Raw genomic sequence first — 15,252 nt, forward strand, 5'->3', positions numbered from 1 at the left:
CGAACCCGTGGGCTCAGGCAATCCACTCACCTCAGCCTCCCAAAGCGCGGGATTACAGGCTGAGCCACTGAGCCCAGCAGGTTATAGAATTTATAAAAAATAAATTGGTCATAGTAGCAAGTAAAAAGGCTTGAAAATGAATCAAAATGCACGAGTCCAGAATGCACAAGAATGCCGATTGCAGACTATGAATGTCTGAATACACCGCGCTACTTTCTAATTGCTCAACTGGCTACAGAGAGATAAAATTGTGAGAGTGTGAAGAGTATAAAGGATTCTACCGCTCTCCCGGGGCTCTGGGACCCACAGATTGAAGAAAGTGAGTGAGTGCCTCTCTGACCACTGAATTCCTCGCTCTTTACTGCAAGTTAGAAAGCTCTAAGGAGTACTTTAATGAAACCAGTCTTTGCGTGGCCTAAAGGAGGACTAAAACAGCTGGGGGGCAGCGCCACCTAGTGTCCGTCTAAAAAACTTCCCTGGTCATCATCTGCGGAAATTGGCCCCAGGAACTTCCATGAAATAGGGCAAAGAAAATAAATCCATCAAAGCAGACTGGATAACAGAGTGAAATGCCAGCTGAAAGCATTTTGACTGTTGGTGACTTCAAAAGCCAGGAAACTTAATCCTTGCCTTATGTTTCTTTCTCCGTGCCCAAAAGGCAGCCGAGCTCGTCACTAGACCAAAGCAGGTGAAGCAGGTCACTAAGTTTATAATGTAGTTGGTAACTGGCTTTCATTTTTTTCTCTGCATCCTGGCAGCAGGAGATAGGCAGCTTGTTATAACTTAGAGGGGGCTCCTGGAAAGCCCGCTTGCTGGTTGTATTTCTGTAGGCGTGGGCTCGCTGGGAATATTATTACCTCATGGAGTCACGGGTTTAATAGCATTTCTTCCACTTCATTCAGCACAGCACTAAGTCATAGCGACTCCAGCTTCGGCACGTTGCAGACGCACATTGCTCCCTCCAGCATCCCGTTTTCACGGTCTCATGTGGGTCCCAACCACGCCTTGCACCCACGCGCCGTTCTCACACTTGGAGGCTCTTCGGCCGGGGGGGATGGGGGGCCCTCCCCCAAGACCTCCCCAAGGGCTTTGCACCTCCCTCCCTCTCTCCCCTCTTCCCCAACTTCCCCTCTCCCTCCCTTTCCTTTTCCATCATAATGACTATCATTTGGGAACACCTCCCACGCTTCGGGCTCGGCGCCCAGGGCTTGGCACACAGTTCGCCATCGGAGATGGTTCTGGTGGGTGGGCGACTAGGGTTCCTCCCGCACAATCAGGGGAGGGGCGTGCTCCGCGCTCCTCAAGCCGCTTCCAGTCACTACCACGTGGAACCAGCTTCACCAGCGATTGCACTGCCGCCTCTCTAAGCTCCTCCCAGAAGAGAAGAGTGATTTCGTGGGATGGTGTGTGCAGACCAGGCCCTGTTCCGCCTGCACCCACCGGGAGCGAGGCCGTCTGCAGGGGCGATGCATCTGAAGCCTCTGGTCTGTCTCCCCGTGCTGTGCATTTCACCAGGCCACTCCGTCCTTGCGCTGCCCAGGAATGGGTGGGCGGGCGAGGCTCTCCACTCTGGAGGTTCAGGGGTGGAAGGGCCCACCTGCCCACAGGTAGAAACCACGACCTCCACTCCCAACTCCCACGATCACGAAGGTGACGTTTTCCTATCCCACCTCTCTTGGTTCGGAACTTCGGTGTGTTCTTTATTGGGGCACCTAGAACTCCCAGCACTTAGGAAAGGATTTTATTGCTAACACGGAACAGAGGGTTGGGGTAATTTGAGTTCAGATTTCAGATGATTCAAATCCAAATGAGGATTGTTTTTAAAGTTCAAAATCAGTTTGCGGGGGTGTAGAGAGTGTTCTGGACTAGCAGTCAGAAGACACAGGCTCCATTACGGTGAGGGTGGACTAGGAGTCTTCCCGCTTTGCAGCCTTGAAGCGGTTCTAGGATTTGGTTTTCCCATCTTGGCTTGTGTAATTCCAAGATCAGGGGACCATCATTTAAGGGCACTGGGAAGAGGTGGCGCTCATCTCTGAAACGCTTTATCCACTTGGAATGAGCTATTACTTGTTTAACTCTCCCCTTCTTGGAAACGTTCATGATTTTTTCAGAGAACGCAAATTCATGGACCATTTACCTAAGACTCCCTTTTGCCACCACCCTGACCCCTGCTTCCACTTGCTACTTTGCCTCTATCATAGTTCAGAGTGAGCCTTGGACCTTTTTATCTGGTATGCACTCTGGACAGGGGGCAGCCTACATGTTAGATGTTTTTACTTCGAGCCAAGAATCAGGACTCTTGAATTGACAAATTATTTTCTTTAAAAAAAAAATTTTTCTTCTTGATTTGTGAATTGGCTCCACAGTTTCACACTTTGAATCACATTAAGGCATTTGCTAATTTAACTTTACTGAGACGAAAGACATAATGTGGATCATGGAGAAATCATGGAACTTCAAGTCACCTGAAGGAAAGTCCAAGGGGCGCAGGTGTGTGTCCTCTGCTCTGCAAAGACAGATCAAGAAGTGGCGGTGGGAAAGGACGGTGTGCTGTCACTCCCCTACACTTTGGTTTTAGGACATTGCAACACCATTTTAGGCTATTTCCATTGAAGTAATTACTTGCCGTTCAAGATCCCGATACACTGAACATCACCCATGCCAGACACAATCTGCACTGAGTGGCCACCACCACACTTTCATCCTAAGTTCAAGTTCACTTCTCTCTGCCATGGAAAAGAGTCAGAACGAGCTCAGGCCTGGACTGACGAGCAGTAGGAGAGTTGGAGAGGAATGTTATTAATGGGATGCCTGTTGGTATCGGCGACAATTCTAGAAAATGGATAAACATTGTCTCATTTCTTCCTCCTCCTTTCCTTGGTGAGTTTATTCCTCTTTCTGGTAATAAATGCCATCTGTATGCTGTTAGTTCCAAAACTGGTATCTCCAGGCTGGACCACTCCTCCAAGCTACAGACACACACACACACACACACACACATATACGCACACTGTGTATATATGTGTATACACACATGCACCACATCTGTCTTTAAATATTTACGGGGGTGCCCAAAAATGTATACACATTTTAAGAGATGTGATCTATGTATTACTATTCGAAGTTGAATTGAAGTATGGTAGCAAAGTGTAGTATGATGTTCGCTCAATAGCACTTCACCATTTTCTTTGATTGTCCTGCCTGTTGCATGGTGATGCTAGCATTCATTTGATTAATGCCATCTTTTGAGTGAATGCCATACTTAAAATGTATATACACTTTTTGGCACTCCCATGTATAATACATATCTTCTATATGTATATAAATGTCTCCATGTCGAGAGGAGGAAACACTCAGATGCCTGACAGGTATCTCAAATTTTCACATCTCTAATTGAGCTCCAGATATTTTCCTCTGAGATCTGCTCTTCTAGCTTTCTCCATCTCAATAAGTGGCATCTTTCGGTGTAGCTTGGCCAAACCTTGGAGTCATCTTTGACTTGTTTTTTTTCTCCCACATCCCATATCTGATCTGTCGGCAAATCCTGTCATCACGAAATTATATTCAGGTTTTGACCATTTTCTCTGCTTTCATCGCTACTACCTTGGTCCCAGCAGCCCATATCTCTGGCCTGGACCGCAGTGACCTCCACCTGGTCTCCCTTGATCTCTCCAGTCTATACTCAGCCCAGCAGCCAACATGATCTTGTTAAAACGCGTCAGATCATAGCACTCTGCTTTAAACCCTCTGATGGTGGTCTGTATCATTAAGTGTAAAATCCATTATGTCGTAATCCTAGCTGCCTCTGTTTCTCCTCTGCTCTCATTTCCTCATTCTTCTTGCCACTTTGGTCTCTGTCTTTTTTTGAAATGCGAGGCATGTTCTTGTCTCTGAATCTGTGCACTTACCATGTCCTCTGTGGGAATGCTCTTACCCTAGAGTCCCGATGACTCACTCCTCACTTCATGTGGGTCTTTGCTTAAATATGAAGCCCCCTCAGGCTATTCTTCCAAAATTGCGTCCCTCACCACCAATGCTTCCTCACCACCATCTCTGTTTTGTGCCCTTAGCAAGTATTGGTATCTAACTCACTCTGTATGCTACTTATATATCCTGATTCCTCCATGAGAAGGTAAGCTCTGTTAGAACAGGATTATTCTTAGCTATCCTTCGGTCCAGGTGCTCAGTGAATATCTGTTGAATGATTGAATGAAGATGAGGTGAAGGAAATAGATGATGTAAGTATCTCCCTCATGGAGGTATCTGGACATTGAGCAGTCAATTATTTTTTAAAAAAACCATAGGTACTGGGTGTGGTGGCTCACACCTATAATCACAGCAATTTGGGAGGCCAAGGGGGGAGGATTGCTTGAGACCAGGAGTTTGAGACAAGCCTGGGCAACATAATGAGGCCCCGTCTGTAAAATAGCAAAAATTAGTCAGGTGTGGTGGCTCACACCTGTGGTCTCAGCTACTGGGGAGGTTGAGGCAAAAGGATTCTTGAGCACAGGAGTCTGAGGCTGTAATGAACTATGATCGCTTCCCTGCATTCCAGCCTGGGCAATGGAGCAAGACTCTCTAAAAACCCTAAAAATAAAAACAAAACCCAGTAGGGTGGGCTTGCAGTGGTAGTGGGTAGAGAAGGGGACTCACCGGGACATCTTGCTCTGACAGGAGTTAACTCAAAACAGGGCTACATTCTGAAACCAGAAATTATATTACTAGGGATTTCTTTTTCTGCTTAGAGCTATTAGTTAATTTTGTTTGATTGAATGGATGTGTGTCGAGTAACTGCCCTGCCACTGGGCTGCAGGCTGAAAGTACAAATGCGGTCCATATTCTTGCCTAGCGTAAGACTGAGGTGATACATTTACATATAAATAGATCATTTCAATATTGAGCAGTGCATACAGTGCTGAAGCATGCCATCTAGGGTACACAATTTAAGTCTCTTCAGTCATTTTCATCTAGCTTTTTACCAGATACTGGGGGAGAGTGTATTTGGATTGGCTGCAATCGAAGGGAAAAATTCTACGCATTTCCTCAAGAAGCACATCATAAATAAGAGCCTTCAGAAAAAGTAACTGAGGACAATCGTTGCCAAATTATATTTTGATTTTGATGGTCTGCCCTCCTCTATTAAGAACTTACTGTTTACTTTCAATAAATCTTATGAACTTTCAGTGCCTCATAGTGTCTCTCTGCAAAGGGAGGTTGATACGCTCTTCCTTCCGGGAGAGGACTGGTGCAGAGTGTGACTGGGGGAGACTGCATCTGCACCTCATGTGTCCTTCTTCCTCCATGTGTAACCCACAGCTCATCCTAACAACACCCTGTCACAGTATCATCCCGGCATGCAGTCTGTCACAGTATCATCTTGGTGTGTGGTTAGCCTAAATTTATTTTGTGCTGAGAGCCTGAATTTCTTCTTCATTTATCGGCTGGGTATACTGCAGTCAGTGAAACTTCCTGAGCAAAATCAGAAGTATTTCTGTAACTTGGATCTTTGAAAAAATGACATCCTTTGTGGAGAACTAAACAGCTCTATGGCAGCAGTCCCCAATCTTTTTAGTATCAGGGACCAGTTTTGAGGAAGACAATTATTCCACAGACCGAGGTGGTTTCAGGATGATTCAAGCACATTACATTTACTGTGCATGCTATTTCTATTATTATTATATTGTAATATATAATGAAATAACTATACAACTTGCCATAATGCAGGATCAGTGGGAGCCCTGAGCCTGTTTTCCTGCAACTAGATGGTCCCATCTGGGGGTGACACCTGAGGTGTGTTGCTTATGTCCAGAATACTCCATAATCTCATTTTGGTTAGTCACTGCAGAAAACCCTGCTTCAAAAAGATAGGATGTTGGAAATGGAAGCAGGCTTTTCAGTGCTGGTCTGATAGGAGGTGGAGCTCAGGTGGTAATGCGAGTGATGGGTGGCCGCTATAAATACAGGGGAAGCCTCACTAGTTTGCAACTCATCTCCTGCTGTGCAAACCAGTTTCTCATCAGTATTGGTTGGGGACCCATGCTCTATGGAACTGAGTCTACTTTTCTAGAGAGTTGCTTGAGCTCAAATGCTTAACCATTCTTTCTCCAGGTGCCAGAGGATTTTCTTTTCTTTTTCTAGGAAGAATTTTCTGGCCTTTCTCTCCCACTACCACCAGTTTGGATGAAGTGCCCATCCTTTCTGTGTCTATAGCACCCCAAATTTCCTTGGTGACCACCTACCCAGAGTGAGGTCAAACTCTCCGCACTGACAGTCCTAGTACAGACAGAAGTCTGACCAAGACTTCTAACATCAGCCATAAGGTTGGGGATCTTTGAGGACACTCCTACTTCAGACTAGCTGGGTACAAATTTAGGAATCTTTACAGACTCTCACAGGTTTGATAATTCACTAAAAGACTTACAGAGCTGACTGAGAGCGCTGTACAGAAGTAGACAGAAAAAGAGACGCACAGAGAGAAGTCTGGGAGGTTTCCAAACTTGAAACTTCTAATGTCCTCAGGGATGTGCTAACCTCCCAGCACAACATTAAGTGACAATACACAGAGTACTGCCAGGCAGGGAAGATTACCCAAGTTCAAAGTCTAGAATTTTAATTGAGGCTTCATTTCATACAATGATTGATCCAATCGTCAAGTGGTTAAATTCAAATCCAGGCCCCTTCCTCTCACCAAAGGCCAGGCTGATATCTCAAGGCTCATATATCAACCATATCATAAGGTTGGTCTTTCTGGTGAGGCCAGCCCCCCATCCTGAGTCATAAACTATCAGGTGAGATCTGATCACTTAGAAATGCCAAGGCTTTGGAGGTTAGCGCCCAGGAGTTAGGGACATAGGCCATCCAGATTCTTTATTACACACAACCCAGGTGACACTGTGTTAGCCGCATATTTATCTGTCACCCTAATTAACTTCTTGAGGTCAAGGAATACGCTACCTTGTTTATCATTGTCTTTGTACTTAACACAAAATAGGTTAAAAAATTTGCTGTGTGAATGAGAAATACACTGCAATGACTGGGCAGCTTTTATTTTGGCATTCATTCTAAACCATTTCCGCTGGGGAATTGCTCAAATCCAAAGGCAAATGTAGTTCAGGCGATTGTCCTAGTCTGGATTCTCTTTGTGCCTGATTAGGTTCCCTTTAGCTTACTGATCTTCTCCTGATCTCATGCTGGCCCGCCCCTCACACCAACCAAGCCAGTTCCAGTCAAAGTAACTAACTACTCTCATACTGAGATTGAGATGCAGCAAGGTTGTCAGTGTGGAAATGACAATTATATGTGGCTTTAACTCTTAGCTACTGCACAGATCCTTGCAAATGCTGGAACAATGTTTCCTTTCTTAAATGCTTGCTCTGCAAGAAACTGCCTGCTTTATTTGTTTTAATTCTTTCTGCTGCTAGGATGTGGATCAAGTGGGATGACATGTGGCAGAGAGGTTTTGACTGTTGTGGCATTCATTGAAATGAAAGTTACTTCCACATTGTTATCGAGTAATCACTTTTTAAAGACAAAAGTCTTTCTTCCTTTTTATGACTAGAGTACCTTTATTCCGTGATGAATTTTTTTTTCTTTTTTACTTGTAGCCTTACTCTGTTGCCCAGACTGGAGTGCAGTGGCGCAATCATGGTTTACCGCAGCCTCAACCTCCTGGGCTAAGGCAATTTTTCTACTTCAGCCTCCCGAGTAGTTGGAACTATAGGCATGTACCACTCCACCCACCTAGTTCTTTGATTTTTTTTTTTTTTTTTTTAAGAGAGACAGGTCTTGCTATATTGCCCAGGCTGGTCTTGAACTTCTAGCCTCAAGCAATCCTCCTGCCATGGCCTCCTGAAGTGCTGGGATTATAGGAGTGAGCCATTGAGCCCAGCTTGTGATGACTTTCTATGTTACATTGTTTAATATCTCTCTGACGACCCCAAACACCCCTACCCACTGACTATATTGGTCTATGATTCTAACTTTAACCATTTCGTGCCATCGACTACTATAGCATGTACACTGAGGATAATGGCAGCAAATGGGGGTGGAGGAAGTTGGATTGTGGAGGAGCTGAGGATAGAAACCCATCCCTCTGAGAGGCTCTAACCAGGAAGGAAGAATAGCTGGCGGCCATGAATAGAAGGTGATTCTCTTGCTGCAGCCATGGCTACTGGCATGTTCCCTGATAAGGGTTTCGTTATGCCAACTGTGAAGTGATATTAGCTTGCCAGCTTCAGAGCATGCATTCTTCCTGGACTTTGGCCTGCCCCCGAGTCTAGGATCCATCTGAGGAGTGGAGAGACAAGTGCTTTGTTGGGGTAAGGGAGACACGTTTAACCGGTATCTGCCTCATCTCAGGCTGGAGTGCAAAGCAGCATCCCCACGAAGAGTTAACACGGCTTAAGACTTGCTTAAATATTCCACATCCTTTCCAGAAATTTTAGAAAATAAAGATAAGTAACAGATGTTCTTATCCTTCTATAACTCTGTAAAATATATGAAAAGAGCCTTGGCTTTATCCAAGGTCATAAAATGTTCAAAGTCCAACTCTTGGAGAACCCGTGATGTGAGAGACCACGCTGTTCCTTTTCTTCTTTTCACTCTTCTTTCTCTTCCTTTCCCCTTTGATACAGAACAATAGGCATATTGAGACAATGGGTCAGGCTATATGGCTTTTATAGGGCAGGCGCTGTTGGCTGGAGCGTGCCACCCGAAGGGACAGGGATTCTGTGAGAGGCGAGGCTGAGGGGAGCCCAGGTCCAGGCCAGATTCAACCCCTGATGGAAACGCTCTCTTGCTATTGTGTGTGTGTGTGGAGTAACAGTGACATCCTGTGGCCAGTTTGGTTGATCTGAGTGGCTCCTTTATAGATAAAGAAGACCGTTTTGTCTGTGCTGAAAGGTGAACTCGCGTTGGCTCCTCCTTTAGACAATGCACAAAAGAAAGGCAGGGCAGAGTCGCCTAGCTTTCCAGTGGCTTCCTGTCAGTCGCTGTCTCTGACTTAGGTGGGGGAGATTCTTGGGACATAGACTATGTCTGTTTCTATGCTCGATCAATTTCAGTGTTGCCATTTGAGTGTTGAGTGAACCGTAATAATAACCATGAGAACAGTGTGAGAAAATAGTGACAAGGAAGAGACGCACCTTTCCTCTTTTTAGGATACCCCTGTGGATGAATGCACATTATAATCTGTTACTTAAAACATGCCTAAGTTGCTTGACATTTACTTTTCTGGGTTTTTTTGTTTTACAATTTTGGATGGAATAACTTCATTTTTACCTTATTTAAAACAGAGAAGGGAGGGATTGGGGAAGAAAACAACTCTCATCTGAAGTTATTCTAACATTCTCACATAATCATTCTTGGCTCTGCAAGTCGAGCTCTTGGCTCTGTTCACCAAGGGCTTGGGAGTTTTGTGATTCCAGATCTTTAATGTGTAACCTCCCGTCATGTTAAATGGAGGTGAGGCGGGACCCTACTCTCCCCTGGCTTGGGTGTGATGAATGCACCCTTTGGGGCCCATTCTCTGTGCAGTTGCCCACCACCATGCCCAGAATCTCATTGTTTCTATCAGAAAAACACTGTTGCCCTGAGACACCCTTCTGCCTTGGCTCTTTCCTGGGCACCCCCGGGGTCCCTGTTCAAGGAATAAATGTGAACACAGCCCGGAAGTTAGGCATTCATGCTCAGGAGTTGCACAGACCTGAGTTCTGATTCCAGCTCACCACTCACCAGCTTTGTGACCTTGGCCAAATGCATTGACTGCTTGGAGATGCACTTTATTTTATTTTATTTTTGAGTTGGAGTCTCACTCTGTCACCCAGGCTGGGGTGCAGCGGCATGCTCACAGCCACTGCAGTCTCCATCTGCTGGAAGTCCTTCCAAGTAGCTGGAACTACAGATGCACGCCACCACGCCTGGCTAATTTTTGTGACTTTATTGTAGAGACGAGGTCTCATCAAGTTGCCCAGACTGGTCTCGAACCCCCAGGCTCAGGCAATCTTCTTACCTCGGCCTCCCAAAGTGCTGGGATTACAGGCTGACCCACCACACCTGGCCGGAGATGTACTTTTCTCAATTGCAGGAAGGGGTTAATAAGAAGTGCTGCCTTCGTGGGGTGTTGGAACAAATTCTGAATCCACACAACAGTGCAGGGCAATCACCAGTGCAGTTGCCTGAGGTTCAGTTAGAACTCACACAGATGAGCCATTGCCACTGCTGCTGTGGTGGGCAGGCTGGTGCCCAGGGCTACAGGCAGTTTGTTAGGAAGACTCTCTGCCCCACTTTGAAGATAGGTTCTCTTAGGTGTCAATAATCATAAAGGGATTAGCTGTCAATAATCAGATCTCTGTGGTTGTCTATTGAAGCATGGTTGGGTTGCGGGCAGGAGAGAAGCCAGAAGTGTGTGTGTATGTATGTGTGCCCACGTGTGTGCATGCATGTGTGTGCGCATGTGTGTACACGTGTGTGTGTGTGTGTGTGTGTGTGTGTGTCTTCACTGACCCACTCTCGCTAATGCTCAGCATAAGTGCTTTGCCACAGGAGGATCAGATGTAAGGGCTGCCCAGAGGTGATCTCCAACACGATAGGGAAAGAAGAAATAAAAGAGGGAAGAAACAGGAATGAGGTAGCCAAGAAAATGCCAATAAAAAAGGAAATGTAGGGGATTAGTGGAAATAAGACTTTCCACATTGAGTATTCTCCTAGGTCATTTTAAAGTTCTCCAAATTCATGATAACTTAATTTCTGTGTCAATAAGTTTTCGCATACTTTTTGTCTAGTGGCAGAAAAAAAGGACAAGTCAAAGATTCCTCCCACATGGCAAAAATCTTGCATTTCTAATGTTTCAGGTGACTTAAGTGAGAACACTAAAGGGCTGATTTGTGTCTGTCCAACTCTCCTTCTAGCTGATCAGACAACTGTGTGGAAAAGCTCATGATTTCTCATTCCTCCTTAAGAGCATACTGCCCGTCCCTAAGCTTCTCTCCTTCTCCTCCTCTTCTCCCTCCCTCCCTATCTTTCTTAGAGTCTCCTAGTTTTTTGGGATGACTTTTGGCCTACACAGATGGCGTTTACTGACTTTGTCTCAAAACTTTTTCTGCCTTCCAATTCTGTCACAAGTTTCCCTACGCCTTACTGCAAGCACCCTGTTTTTCAAGGTTCTTTCCAGTTTCTACTTGTGCTAAGTGACAGATGGATTTCCCACCCTGGCTGTAAAAGACAACCAATTTGTTTGAAGACAGGTTCTCTTAGGTGTCAATAATCATAAAAGGAAAACAATGCTATGGTGTCTACCGGAGAACAGGGTACAAAATGACTCTACTTGGGATTGCTAAGGAAGAAAACCAAGCGTTGCCGTCCTTAGAAGGCATTGGAGAGGCGTCTTGGCTCAAAGAATTGACTGCAGTGACTTGGGAAAGCAGAGAAATAAAGCAAACGGAGTTTTTCACTTGTTTGGATGAAGGTTTGTTTATCCTGATCCCATGAAGTCTGAGCCAGCAATTCCAATGATTTTGCCTGCTGCTCAATGCTTCTCTGCATTCAGGCAGGGAAGATAGGAAAACGGGCCAGTTAGCGCCTAGGATGTGTGCAGGACACAGATTTCTTCTGGGAAACAGATGCTTGAAGTTTCTGAATAGCATGAATAGCGAAGCTAATTGCACTTCAAATTATGAAAATGCATGAAACCTGGGTTTACACGAACTTTAATGTTTACGCTTTAAAGTGTGTGGCTCAGAAGAGTAACTGCAGTTCCAGAAAGTGCTTCGTGTAATCGGCTAATGCCCATATGGACAGCTCCAGGGCAGCTCAGGGATGATGCTAGCACATTCCAACTGGCGCCTTTCCTCCATATCCTGCCTCCCGCTCTCTCCTTTCCCCGTTCATTCGCACACTATAGCTTCCTAGTTGAATAATAAGAGAGAAGACTGAAGTGGCATTGGTGGGCAGTGGCCCTTATGACTTCCATTCCCTCTTTCTTGCCTCTCTGTCTCGGCAAAGATGGAGCTGACATGAAAGGGGATTGTCTTAGGCCCAAGTAAGTCCTGTTCTAACTTGTCTCCTGAATGTCAGTCAGGATGTTTTTGGTTCCAAGGAACAGAAACCTCAATTCCCACTGGGTTCGACAAAAACCAAAATTTTTTGGCTCCCATAATTGCACAGTGCATAAGCAGGATGTCTTCCTGGTGTCACCAATGATCGAGTAGAGTAAACCAGGACCCAGTCTCTTTCCTTCTCTCTGTTCCACCTTCTATATGATCAGATTCATCATTAGGACGGGCTTCTCTCATGCTCACAAAATGACTTGTAGTACCATTGGTGTGGCCATGTAACTTCTTATCCACAGAGAGAGATAGAGAACACAAGTAAGTGCTTTCTGTTTCCTTTATGTTTTTGTGAGGGGGGTCTTAAGACCATGGAAATGGTCTTGACTGGTTAAACGCAGGTTCTGTACTTGAACTCATTGCATTTTTGTTGTTGTTGTTGTTGTTGTAGGAGTCTCATTCTGTCACCCAGGCTGGAGTGCAGTGGCACAATCATGGCTCACTGCAGCCTTGATGTCCTGGGTTCAGGAGATCTTTCTACCTCAACCTCCCAAGTAGCTGGGACTACAGGCATGTGCCACCATGCCCAGCTAATTTTGATTTTTTTGTAGAAACAGGATCTCACTGTGTTGCCTAGGCTGGTCTCCAATTCCTGGGCTCAAATGATCCTCCTGCCTCAGCCTCCCAAAGTGCTGGGATTACAGGCATGAGCCACCGCCCTACAGGTGCTAATTGCCAAGTTGCTATGTGTAGGGGATGTCAGGAGCTAATTGGCTTATGGCAGCAAGACCTCCCCCTGAAGCTGGGGAAGAAAGGGAGTGGGTAGAGAAGGAGAGGTAGCTCAAATAACATGCACTACTCGGTAGGGAAGAGACATCACTACCTTTTCTTCTTCTTCTTCTTCTTTTTAATAAACTCTGTTTCATCCTCATGAGCAAGTGTAAGAACCTATTTATCTGTCATGTGCATAATATTAGGATTGACATGTATTGTCATTTTTAGAGCAACAGGAAATATTCTTCGTTATTTTAATTGTATCCGGAGTTTCCACAATTGTTTCCATTCAGGGAAGTTTTGTGCCTGACACCTTTGGTACTGCTTGGGGGCAAGATCTCAGTAACTTCATGGACGAATGAAGATAATCCTTTGCCTGGCCACCTAGTGGTGGTAACTTCTTCCTGCACGGAATCGATACTCTAAGAGTGAAGCTCATTGAAGTCTGGTGGGTTGATAAAGTTACGTACACCAAGTGTTGGAAGCTTGAGCTAAATGAATTCATTCCGTTCTAGGGCATCTGCTTGAGATCTGGGCCACTGGCAGAGCAAAGCTGCCTCTAGACAGTGTGCTTCTCCAGGTTGGATTGGATATTTCATTAGCCCTCCCTTCTTCTTCCTTCATTACTTTTCTTGTACCAGAAAAGAGCAGAGAACCAGTCCACTGGTATGTCTGCATTCAAATAGATTTGGTTGGGAAAGTCCCAACCAGGATTGCATCTCCTTCCTGCTGGGAAGCACAGAGAACAAGGAGAATTCTAGGACCAAAGCAAAAACAAAATACCAATTCGAATGATCAGATTATTTACACCTGCTTACTAATGCAGCAAGTGATACGTGTCAGGTTACATTCCCACTGTCATGTGGGGGTGGTGGTAGTGGTTTTGAAGTGGTTGAAGGAACAAGTGACTATCAAATGCTAATGATGTTAACTGCTTGGTTTTCTAATAGAGAGCTGAACACCAGCTGTTTTAAGGTAGTCTAACATTCCCTAGCAGCAGAAGAGCTTGTAACGGCTACCACTGAATTCTGACCATCATTTTTTACTTTCTCTATGAATGAAAGAGTCAAGAAGTGGAACACCATCATGTACTTTTCTTTTTGGAGAGCAAGGAGAGACCCTGGGGAGAGAAGAGGCCGTCACAACTGCAAGTCCGAGTCCTCTTCATGGCAGCTTCTGGAAGCCCCAGGGTTTATGATCTAGTGCAGGGTGGGTTATTGGGGTATAGGTTGCTGGAGGCCTGATGGGTGCCAAACTTGATCTCATTTTGTGAGTGAAGAATAATTTATTCACTCATTCTCCTCAAGGGAGTAGGTAATCTTGGGTATGGGTCTTGTAGTTCTAGGTGTACCGATCTGCTCTCACATGAATGCGTGGATTCTTTTCTCATGGGTGGATTTAACTCTTGAAATTTATCTTGCCAAACAACCTCCTTTTGCTTTACACATTCTCTCTGTAGCTAGATTAATATACTGAGTCACTTGTGCTAGCTTGGTGAAATTCTGTTTCTTGAAGATGAGTTTGCCTATCTCTGTTCTTATCTATGCCAGATTGTTTTTACAGTTGAACTATCAGAAGATGATCTTCTTTCTAAGATCTTTGTAGGGTGTACCTTATTTTTGACCTCCTTATCTGTCCTCGGCCACTGCCTTTTCCTCCTCTGGTTTCTATTGCTTCACTTCCTCTTGGCTCCTCTTGAAATCTCCATCAGCTTAACCTTCACAACTCACTTATTGGGTAAATCAACTGAATGCCTTCTTGTAAGGCTCCTGCTCCAAGCCCTTGCATGTCAGATAGGGTTGGCATCATTTGGGAAATTCCCCCTGTAAGGAGCCTTCCCTTGGGAATGCTTGCAGGTGAAAGGGAAACTGAGGACTCCACAGTCTACTGCAGGTGTTTTGTCCTTTCTCCCTGGTGGCTTGGCATCCTTTCCCCTGCACTCTGACCACGTTTCTCTCTCCCACCCTGATCATCCTGTGCACCTATGTCTGCCTTGTAGCTTTGCTTCTCACTGATTAGTAGTAAGTGTGTCTTCCAGAAAACCACAAACTTTCCCCCTTGGAGGGCCCTCTCTGGGCATTAGCCTTATGCTGTTGGTGTTGGTAGTGAATGGTACCAAAATATGCCAGCCCAAAATATGCCATGTTGGCGTAAGGATTATTTTTCAGTTAAAGACAATGGAGAACCTGTAGACCCAGGAAAAACTCCTTGCTTACCCCTGTCTAAAAATAAAGTGTAAATTTTCTCTTTTGTAAAGGAAATTTACATTTATAAAGGAAATTGCCATTTGTAAAGATGGATCCATATGGGAAAGAGAGCTATTTCCCACATCACTCTTACCACCTGGGAGATATTAAAACAAATTTTTTTAATAGTGACAGGGTCTCACTGCATCGCTCAGGCTCATCTCAATCTCCTCCAAAGTGCTGAGATT

The sequence above is a fragment of the Carlito syrichta genome, unplaced genomic scaffold (assembly GCF_000164805.1).
Source record: "Carlito syrichta isolate Samal-C Ts95f unplaced genomic scaffold, Tarsius_syrichta-2.0.1 Scaffold72428, whole genome shotgun sequence".
NCBI classification, from domain to species: domain Eukaryota; kingdom Metazoa; phylum Chordata; class Mammalia; order Primates; family Tarsiidae; genus Carlito; species Carlito syrichta.